An 11,991-nucleotide genomic window follows, 5' to 3' on the forward strand; every position below is an offset into this window, starting at 1 on the left:
AAAAATGTAACCAAACATTATATGTTTTGAACTTTCAAATTCATAAAAAGTAAATTCACAAAAAATACTGAAATCCGAGGAAATTTCAAAAAGGAAAATCCCTATTCAAATGACAAAATCAAAAGCTCAAACACATCAAACGAATGGATAACAGCTGTCATATTCCTGACTTGGTACAGGCATTTTCTTATGTAGAAAATGGTGGATTGAACCTGATTTTATAGCTAGCTAAACCTCTCACTTGTATGACAGTCGCATCAAATTCCATTACATTGTCAGCGATGCATGAACAAAACAAACATAAACTACTTTTCTCATAGAAATATCGATCGGTTTTACTGAATAAAATAGTTCTAAAACGTTATTTAAGAACTGAATGCTCTTTTTTGTAAATTTATTGGGGTGTAAAAGCGTTGACCGAAGTACATTTTGTATGAAGCGCGGAAGCGCTTCATACTAAAAATGTGCGCACAGTCAACGCTTTTACAACCCTATAAAGTTACAAAAAAAAGCATTCAATACTTATAATTACATTTTTACCTAGAGGATCATGCAAACATGCCTTTTAACAAGTTTTTATTTCATTTACCTGTGCACTTTATTGTGGGACCTCGTGTCATCATGAATGAAAAGTTTTATTGTGTGATACAACTGCTTAAGGAATAACATGTGATGTGCAATTAGCCAATCAGAATAAAGTATTATGATGAAACATGCATCTAATGTAATTATTTTGGTTTAGTTTAATCAGAACCTTTAACATTTCTGAAAGATCGGGTACCACATTTTGGTGAGGAACATTGCCTGTTCCAAGTCAGAAGCCTGAAATTCAGAGGTTGTCATTTGTTGTTGTATATATATCATATTTATTTTTCGTTCATCAAGTTATGTTTTACACATTAGTGCACACGCTGGAATGTCTCACCTGCTTTACTGCCAATTGAGTTAATGTTGAAAGTCTTAAAGATGATTCTTGCCAGATAGACACATCCACCTTAAAACCATTCCATTCACCAAATATAGTTGACCTATTGCTTTTAAGTACTTGAAAAACATACCAAAACACAAAAACTTAGCATTCACTAATGAACTTGAATGAGGTCAAGGTCTGATGAAACCTGCCAAACTGACATGTACCCATTACAGTATTCTATTTACAGTTGAGGGAAACGGGCTTAATCACGGTAAGTTTAACCTTGGTTTCTGATCCATGAAATGAGGTTGAGGTCAGGTGAACCCTGTCTGACGGACTGTAAACGTTGCACTGAAACCCATAAACCAAATATGATTATCCTATTACTCATATTAAGTGAGAAATTCTCATGGCATTTTTTTTTTCAAGCAGCCGCTAAACCATGAAAATGAGGTCAAGAACATTTGACATATGATAGACGGAAACTTCGTAACACCAGAGACATATAATACAAAATGGTATTATATGTCTCTGGTTACATAAGGTATCTGCATACAAGATATACAAAACATGAAGCATCCAGGTCTTCTACATTCTGAAATATAAAGTTTTAAACATACAGTTTACTCCGACGCCGACGCAGGATGTTGATACCTATGTCTCGCATACTGGAATAAAAAGGGGTCCCACCAATTGGATGAAGATGAACTCAAACAGTCTGAATTGACATATTTCTATGTTCTCCTATAACCGGATATAATTTTTGTTTTATCGCTCTTGTTAAAATATGTTTTGTTTTTACATAAAATGTATTTTTTTTCACGATGCTTTAATATAATAACAGTAAGTCATTTATTGTGTATAGTTCGGGTTTACTCCTCGATTTACTGCTAATCAAACGTCAACAGTAGTATTTTATGACTCATTTTAACAATATAAATAGTTTGAGTTTTATAGTAATAAAAGTTTCTGTAATAAAAACTTTATTTAATTCAAAAGATTCCACTACCTATTTAGGATGCTGACACCAACCATCCAGCAAATGATGATCGCGAGAGGTCGGTACTGTAAATAGTTCCAGCTGTTGTGTATGATGCACTAGTTCTAATAAAACAGGAATCTCCTTTGCTTAATGAAACAACTATTGTAGATGAAACAGTTGGATTTGTATCGACTGAACCAGAGGCTGCAAATAAATCTATGGCTCCTAGGATTTCATTGTTTCGAGTAAACTGAAGTGGAATTTGTGATGATGGTGATCCAGAAAGGGTAATCGTTAGAACATAAAGTCCTGTGACCGGAACAGTGAATATCCCGGTGTACTTGTTGTAGGCACTTGCAATATTTGTAACTACGTGGTCGAAGGCCATAGTCTGGTGTTGCCCTGGATTTTGCTCACCAGATGACATATACGCATAAAAGGCAACGGGTTCAGATGGTGCTCTTTTTTGGACTGAAATGATAAAAATGAACCATATCATAAGAGAAAGTGTTAAACTTCGAAAATGTTGATAGCACGTTGAATAGATGGCATCATGTGCCCGAAACAAAATTGGTATTATCTTCATTCCAAGAGGGAAAATATGTTGAAATCTTTATATCTTTATCTCGAATTCTGTTAATTGTTCGATCTTCAATTTTAAAACTTTCAGAATAACAGTATTTGGTTTCAAGTCTAGTTCAGTGCCAAACATTTTCCAAATGTTCACATTGTGAAATAACTAAGCATCCAGTCTTACGTTAGAGTCTTTACAAAGGTTGTTTGCTCAGTGTTTGTTGGTAATTTTATTTATTTCTTTTGTTTTGGAAGGAGAGGTCTGGTCTAACTATTTATAGCATCTGAAATTTGCCCTCTAAGATGGCTCATTTCATGTTAATTTTTGGGAGTTGCTGTCTCATCGACGTCTTTTTTCTCTCATATCAATGTCTGATGGGAGTGTCTGGTTAGAACCAATTAAATTAAACCATCAACTATAGATAAATGATATTCTTTTGTAACCGTGTTAGATGACTGGTTCATATCATTTACGATATATCGTTCAGTTGTATTTACAAACATGACTTTGGATTTTCCTATTGTGAATCTGCCCTTTATTTATAAAAAGAGTCAGAAGATACCATGAGGGCATTAAAAATCCGATGGATATAGATAAACGGACAACGCTATGGCAAAAATCGAAAGACGAAAAAAAAACCGTAATAAAAACATTACGACTGAGGAACACGAACTCTAAATATGTGGTGATCTTCGATGATTTGAAAGAGCAAGTAAATCAAGCTGTACTGTGACACAAGCCGTGGTGCATTCTCATTGTGAGAACTCTTTTGTGATAAGTCTCATCTGGGGATGCAGTGGCGGATCCAGAAATTTTCATAAGGTGGGCTGCTCCCGTCATGCTTTAGTGATTCCCTATATACTCAGTCAAATTTTCCGCACCAATAGGGGCCGGGCATGCAGGGTCCCCTGGATCCGCCTATTCGTTGACATATTCCAGGAAATAGGACGGTATTGTGGTGAACGACAATTTGAACATATCCATGGTAATAGGTGACACAGATATCAAAAAGTAAAATCACAAAAATACCGAACCCAGAGGAAAGTCCATAATCACATGGCAAAATCAAATGACAAAACACATCAAAAACAAATGGACAAGAACTGTCATATTCCTGACTTGGTACAGGCAATTTCAGTTCGGCCAAGCTTCATTTAAACTGTTAATATTATACTAAGTAGTGGGTGTCTGGGCTGTTGTAATGCTTCAAGAAATTTGATTATTTTTACAACACACAACGATAAGATCAATGTTAAACTTTCGACCTATTTCCATAAATATTATCTGCATATTTAAAATTACCCAGTTGAGGTTACATCTTAAAATAAATAAAATTGAGAATTGAAATGGAAATTGGGAATGTGTCAAAGAGACAACGTACCCGACCATAGAGCAGACAACAGCCGAAGGTCACCAATGGATATTTTACTCATTCAAGCAGTTTCCTTAGAAAGGGTGGTCATCTTGAACCATTCCAAAGTCAAAGGATCAACTTCACATAGGGGTCCTCATTATAGAAAAGTTCCATCAACATTTGTCCATTCAAAGCCGACAACTAGCACGGACAGAAAAAGTGGAAGAAAATAATTATTAGAAAAAAAGTGACGTACGTAGAATAACAATGTGCCAGAATATTTCATGAATATTTGATGTTTCGTCTCTTTAATACTTAAACGCAAAACATGAATTTTAAAGATTAGAAGCAATGTGAAAGTTTTGAGTATATACTGCTCGATGCAGTCTTAAAATTTATTACCTGTAACAGACAAACTTTGGTTTTCTAAGTCCCTTTCTTTCAAGGCATGTTTATGCTCCAAATTCTGAATCCTTTGTAAGAGATTTCGTTCATTTTCTTTAAGTTGTCGTAACTCCTGGTTCTGAGAGGTAATTATGTTTTCGAGTTCACTCAACTTTTCCAAGACCTTGCCTATTGAAACTGTTTCATCTTTTGCATAGGCCTGGTAACAAAATAAAACAAACAACTCTAAAATAAATAACAACATTACTGTAACAGAATTCTAGTATAACATGATCTAGAATACACAATTGGCGACCTGGCACAATAGATAAGATGAAAATCGTTAGAATTGGGTTAAGTACTTACTATGTTAGTGTGAAACTCTCATGTCAAGTTGGTATTCTGTATGTGCTCGTCCCCAGTCGGGAACACGTTATTTCAGTAGTTGTCGTTGGTTTATGTCTGTTACATACGTTTTTTCTAACATTGTTTTGTAGTGCCTGTGCAGATTGCCTTTTACCTCTTCGTCGTTTGACATCACTAGTAGTTACGCCTGGATTCTGCTGACAGCAGAATCCAGGCGTAACTACAATGATTTTTTTTTTATCACATCCATGTATTTTTGCGCACGTTGCGACATGTTCAATCAATACTTTTAATCTAAGATTTACTCTTTTTTATCGGTTTATATTATCATGACTAAGTGGTTGTGCATAATAAAAATAAATCAACATGCACACATCTTATACGTTCAGATATTTCACATCCAATCTATTATGGCAATATTCTATACAAAGCACAAAAATGTTGTCAGTCACCTCAAAATCAAACCAAACCTTTAAACAGACTTATACGGAAAGTATATAGTTACGATATTGTAGTATTGATTCACTCATAGGGTCTTTGCATCGGAAATACACACATCTAGTCTAAAACAAGTTGTTTGCATAATACAATACCGTGGTTATGTTCTTGAACTACTCATATATTTTATGGTGATATGATACTACTCCTTTACGGATCCCTTACGGGAGGGATTGTTATGGAACGCCATGACTGCCTTATGTTGATGATCAGCATTATATGCAGTGGTCACACCATTATATGCAGTGGTCACACCATTATATGCAGTGGTCACACCATTATATGCAGAGCTTACAACATTATATACAGTGGTCACACCATTATATGCAGTGGTCACACCATTATATGCAGTTGTCACACCATTATATGCAGTGCCCACAACATTATATGCAGTGATCACAACATTATATATGCAGTGGTCCCAACATTATATGCATTGTTCCCAACATTATATGCAGTGATCACAACTTTATATGTAGCAGTCACAACATTATACGTTTTTTGTTGATGAAGGTGATGATCAGTGATGGTGGTGGTTCATATTAAGTAAAAATAGTTTGTGAAGAGTCACAAAGCAGGATAAAGGTTAAGCGTAAACAAAAATATCTTACTTTACCGGCATACCTCAGTGGTGGATCCAGAAATTTTCATAAGTGGGGCCCACTGGCTGCCTATGAGGAGGCCCGATTTCGTCACTCTTCAGTGATTCCCTATATTAGCAACTTTTTTTCTCAAAAGGGGGGCCCGGCCCCCTCCCCCTCCCCTAAATCCGCATCTGCACCTAATCTAACAGTCTGGTTTATAACCGTATTCAAAATATTTCTGGTGCTTATTTATTGAAATGTAACAAAAATCTAAGAAGTGGTGGATTCTAGGGAAGTTCATTGCATCAAGGATTTGTATACTGATTGCATACTGGAAAATTGTCATTTTCTGCATAAAATGGGTCCAACAATTTTTGGCCTCGCTCCGCTGGGCAGACTGCCTCTCCTTACAGGGCAGGCAACTTTCGGTCCTATAATGGTGTGGCAACTGCATATAATGCTGGGACCACTGCATATAATTCTGATAAACATGCGTTCCATAATATTTATCAAGAAACTATAAACTTTCATTTAGTTAGATGCATGTACACTTGTGTTATTAGTAACCTGTCTAGGTTCTGTACATATTGTATTTGATTTGGAATTTGTCCTCATGTATCACATAATTTGTGTATTAGTGAAAATAAAGAATTGAATTGAATCAAGAGACGTATATATATGTAAAACACTCTGGACAATAACTTTAGTTTACAATAGACAATAGACAATAGACAGACAATATTTTATTCGCACAAACACATTTACATTAAATGGTTATGGCATTCAAAATTAAGACAATAAACTGACAATAGTTAAATTGATTATAATTATATTAGAGTGACAGTGGTATTCACAGCGAAGAAGAAAAAGGCTATAAATATCAACAGTTAACACATTGTTAATGTTCATGAACAATTAAAAAAAGAACACAAACAAAAAATAGGTTGCATATCAAAAAAAGTTATACAGATGTTCTTAATAAAAGACAATCATTAATATACTTTTTTATTAAGATTTTTATTAATATTTTGTATATAGGTATCCCTTAATGATTTATAGCATGGACAGATTGAGAAGAAATGGTATTCATCCTCAATTTCTTGTCTGTTACAGGATAAGCAAATGCGTTTACCTCTTTCAATGTTGGTATAACGCCCTCTTTCAATTGCTAGGGAATGCGCACTTAGTTTAAATTTACTGAAAACTGATCGGTCGGTTTTGAATTTACATATATCAATATATGGGGGCCTTTTTCTAATTCTTTTAGTATGACAAAAGAAATTTAATTTTTCACATTTATTGATAGAACAATTCATAATTTGATAAGCCTGGTCATAGATTCTTTGTTGGATACTATTTAGGTGATATTTTAAATTAAAAGTATTAAAAGTGAGATGACCAAAACCTAATTTATTTAACCAGTCTTTTACAATGTTAACCCATTTTCTTGTTTTCTCTACATTATTATATATTTTATGGACTAAAGTGTTAGGCGAGTTTACAATGTGGTTTAGAAATTTTATAGCTGAAAGGTGAATTTTAAAATACAAAGCGATTCTGTTTGTCTCAGTTAAACATGCTACATTTGTTGTTTTGCACTGTACTCCTAAAATTAATGGATCTCTTTGAAATTTAATCAAAAGGTTAATTAAGGTTGGGGTTGATTTTGGGGATGATGGTCCCAACCGTTTAGGCAGCAACCTTTTGATTTTCTGGGAGGGGGGGGGGCTATGGTTTTTTTTGGAAAAAAAAGTTTGTTTCCAGTTTTTGGAGAAAAAAATAATTTGTTTTTGATTCTGAGAAAAAAAAATTGTTTGTTTCACCCTCAGCTGCCACTATATGTAATGCTAAAATTGAAAGAAAAAAATTGTTTTCGACTTGTCGCGAAAAAAATAGATTGTTTTTCGCCGCAGGCAAAAAAAAAAATTTGTCCAGAAAAAAAAACCATAGCCCCCCCCCCCCAGAAAATCAAATGGTTGCTGCCTTAGGAATTATGGGCCCAAAACAAGCATTTTCTACTTTCAGGATCATAACTTATAAAATTGAGAATGGAAATGGGGAATTTGCCAAAGAGACAACAACCCGACCATAGAAAAAAACAACAGCAGAAGGTCAACAACAGGTCTTCAATGTAGTGAGAAATTCCTGCACCCGATCGAGGCGTCCTTCAGCTGGCTCCTTAACAAATATATACTAGTTCAGTGATAATAAACGCCATACTAATTTCCAAATTGTACACAAGAAACTAAAATTAAAATAACACAAGACTAACAAAGGCCGGAGGTAAGGCACAAAAATCGGGGGGGGGGGGGGGGGGGTTAAACATGTTTGTGAGATCTCAACCCTCCCCCTATACCTCTAGCCAATGTAGAAAGTAAACGCATAACAATACGCACATTAAAATTCAGTTCAAGAGAAGTCCGAGTCTGATGTCAGAAGATGTAACCAAAGAAAATAAACGAAATGACAATAATACATAAATAACAACAGACTACTAGCAGTTAACTGACATGCCAGCTCCAGACTTCAATTAAACTGACTGAAAGATTATGATTTCATCATATGAACATCAGGCACAATCCTTCCCGTTAGGGGTTTAGTATCATACCATCATAACATATATATGAGAAGAACATAACCCATGTCATGCCAACAACTGGTTTTTGAATAAATGTGTTTAGTTCCGATGCAAAGACCCTATAAGTCAATCAATATTAACGCCATAATATGCAATCTTTAATGACCTGACAACAGTATCGCAACTATATCCCTTCTTAATAAGTCTAATGATTCAAAGGATTTGTTAGTTTTTGAGGTGAATACTGACACCTTTGTGCTTTATAAAGAATATTTCCATAAAAAATTGGATGTGAAATACCTGAACGTATAAGAAGTCTGCATGTTGAGCTATATTTACGAATGATGTCCTTATACCGATGATAAAATTTAGTAAATGTTTTGACTAGTTTGTGATATCGAAAACCCTGGTGTAATAATTTTTCAGTAATACATACATTTCTCTCGTTAAAATGTAAAACATATTTACATACACGAGCGAATAGTACAAGTTGAGATATATTTATATAAACACCGTAAGATGGTGACAAGTGAACGTCACCATCTAAAAATTGATTGTCTATAAGTATTATAAGTATGGTGCCAGCAGTTTAGGAATTAAGGGCCAAAAAGGGGTTAAAAACAAGCATTTTTGTAGTTTCTGGACAATAACTTGTATGTAAGAGTATGGATCTATCTTACATTGTACCACAAGGTTCCATATCACAAAAGGAAGGCTGGGATTGAGTTTGGGGTTATTGCCCCATTCATATAGGAATTAGGAGTCAAAAAGGGTTAAAAACGAGCATATATCTAGTTTCCAGATAATAACTTGTGTTTAAGTGTATGGATCTCTATGAAATTGTACTACAAGGTTCCATACTACAAAGGAAATGCAGGGATCAAGTTTTTGGTAATTGCGCCAAAAGGGGATTCAAAAAAGTTTTTGGGGGTTCCAATTTTTTTAAGGGGTTCAATTTTTTGTCAATAAAGTTTCAAGAAGAAATCTTTAATTAGACGGTATTGCGCAATAGATTTTTAAGATCTTGATTTTTTGTGTGTGTCAGAAACCTATGTTATGTTTACCAAAAATTTGATAACAATCCAAATTCAGACAGTATCAGACTTGAATATTGTGTCCAAATTTGGACCAACTGTTCAGAGTTCAACCTCTGCAGTCGTATCAGGCTGCGCTCAGCGAAGCATTTTATTATAGTTTGTTCTTATGTTGTACTGTTACACCATTGTTCAAGGTTAGGGAGGGATTTGATCCCCCTAACATGTTTATTTATCCTGCCACATTCTGTATCGTTGTATGCGCCTGTCCCAAGTCAGCAGCCTGTAATTCAGTGGTTGTCGTTTGTTGATGTGTTACATATTTGTTTTCCCTTCATTTTTTTTGTAAATAGATTAGGCCATTTACTTTGTATTCTCGTCTGAATTGTATTACATCTGTCATTCTGGGGCCTGTTATAGCTGTCTATGTGATATGGGCTTTGCTCGTTATTGAAGGCCGTACAGTGACCTATAGCCCAACTGGGCAAGTCAAAGTGAACAGCAGTTCTTAAGCAGTTTATTAGCATTCAGAGTTCTTCCTTGATAGCTGTTCATTAGCATTCACAGTTTACAAATTTCAAGGCAATGATTAATTTGCATATAGGCATTCAAATTGCATTCCATAGCTGTTTCTTTGCAGTTTATTTAGCCTTCACAGTTATTTAGCAGTTATTGTTGACGAAAAATATAAATGAGATATCCAGAAACTGATGTCATCTTTGAATATTCATGAGAACTGCTATGCTCACAAACATTGCTAAACTTTTCAGAAGTACATAGGGATGGATGGATATGTGCATCTGCCATCACTATATACTGCTCTTTATAGCAGGGGTATTAACATAGGTTTTGTCAAATTAATTTTATTTATGAGTCTATTCACACAAATAAAATATAAACAAGTCTAAATTGAAAACAAATTTCAAACATGATTGCGTTGGATAAAAACCACAATTTTTATACGACTTTATGTGTGCATGTAAAACAAATTTCTTGGCAGAGGGGTCTCAATACAGCACAAACAGCATTTTCCAAAAGACCAAAAAAGTGAAAAAGTATATTTTAACAAAATGCATTTGACTAGCAGGTTGAACAAGGCATGTTCTTAAACCCCCACTGACATTTGCAATTGCCAAATAAACAGCTCGATCACTAGACGTAATAAAATGGACCTTAATTAACAGAAAACAATAAACAAAAGATGGTATACATATACGCACATCTGGCGTATTAAATTATAAGCCTGCAGGTACCTTTGATACCTATATATATATATATAACCTTAACTTCTTACCCTCAAATATATATAAAGACTGACTATGTGGTATGGGCTTTGCTCATTGTTGAAGGCCGTACAGTGGCCTATAGTTGTTAATTTTTTGGTCTCTTGTGGAGAGTTGTCCCATTGACAATCATACCACATCTTCTTTTTTATATTAACACAAGAGTGCACACACAGAAATGTCTCACCTTCTTTACTAATCATTGATATTATGTTGATACTCCTAAATCTAAAGCTTTATTAGGACTGTCACATAGACTTAACATGAACCATGAAAATGAGGTCAAGGTCAGTTGAACCACATGTCAGGCAGACATGTACAGCTAACAATGCTTCCATACAACAAATATAGTTGACCTATTGCTTATAGTTTAAGAAAATAGACCAAAACACAAAAACTTAACACTGAGCAATGAACCTTGAAAACCAGGTCAAGGTCAAATAAAACCTGCAAAACTGACATATAGATCATAAAATATTTCCATACACAAAATATAGTTGACCTATGACATATAGTATTAGATAAAAAGACCAAAACTCGAAAACTTAACTTTGACCACTGAACCATGAAAATGAGGTCAAGGTCAGAAGACATCTGCCTGCTAGACATCTACACCTTACAATCATTCCATACAACAAATATAGTAAACCTATTGCATAAAGTACGAGAAAAACGGACCAAAACACAAAAACTTAACTATAACCACTGAACCATGAAAATGAGGTCAAGGTCAGATGACACCTGCCAGCTAGAAATGTACACCTTACAATCATTCCATACAATAAATATAGTAGACCTATTGCATAAAGTATGAGAAAAACAGACCAAAACACAAAAACTTAACAATAACCACTGAACCATGAAAATGAGGTCAAGGTCAGATGACACCTGCCAGTTGGACATGTACACCTTACAGTCCTTCCATACACCAAATATACTAGCCCTATTGCTTGTAGTATCTGAGATATGGACTTGACCACCAAAACTTAACCTTGTTCACTGATCCATAAAATGAGGTCGAGGTCAAGTGAAAACTGTCTGACAGACATGAGGACCTTTCAAGGTACGCACATATCAAATATAGTTATCCTATTACTTATAAGAGAGAATTCAACATTAAAAAAAATCTGAACTTTTTTTTCAAGTGGTCACTGAACCATGAAAATGAGGTCAAGGACATTGGACATATGACTGACGGAAACTTCGTAACATGAGGCATCTATAAACAAAGTATGAAGCATCCAGGTATTCCACCTTCTAAAATATAAAGCTTTTAAGAAGTTAGCTAACACCGCCACCGCCAGATCACTATCCCTATGTCGAGCTTTCTGCAACAAAAGTTGCAGGCTCGACAAAAACAAATGTTTGAATTGTTTTACATTTGTCATTTCAAGGCCTTTAATAGCTGACTTTAGGTTTTACTCATTATTGAAGGCTGTAC

General features: G+C 34.8%; 1 long non-coding RNA gene across 1 annotated transcript; it reads right to left on the reverse strand.

The window, feature by feature from the left end:
- Positions 1–1,879: 1,879 nt before the first annotated feature.
- LOC143072555 (uncharacterized) lies at positions 1,880–4,542 on the reverse strand. Its single transcript, XR_012977232.1, has 2 exons — positions 4,226–4,542; positions 1,880–2,366 (listed from the first exon to the last, which is right to left on the reverse strand). It is a non-coding gene; the product is annotated as an uncharacterized LOC143072555 (long non-coding RNA).
- Between the last annotated feature and the right edge of the window lie 7,449 nt (positions 4,543–11,991).

This window comes from Mytilus galloprovincialis, chromosome 4, assembly GCF_965363235.1.
Source record: "Mytilus galloprovincialis chromosome 4, xbMytGall1.hap1.1, whole genome shotgun sequence".
NCBI classification, from domain to species: Eukaryota; Metazoa; Mollusca; class Bivalvia; order Mytilida; family Mytilidae; genus Mytilus; species Mytilus galloprovincialis.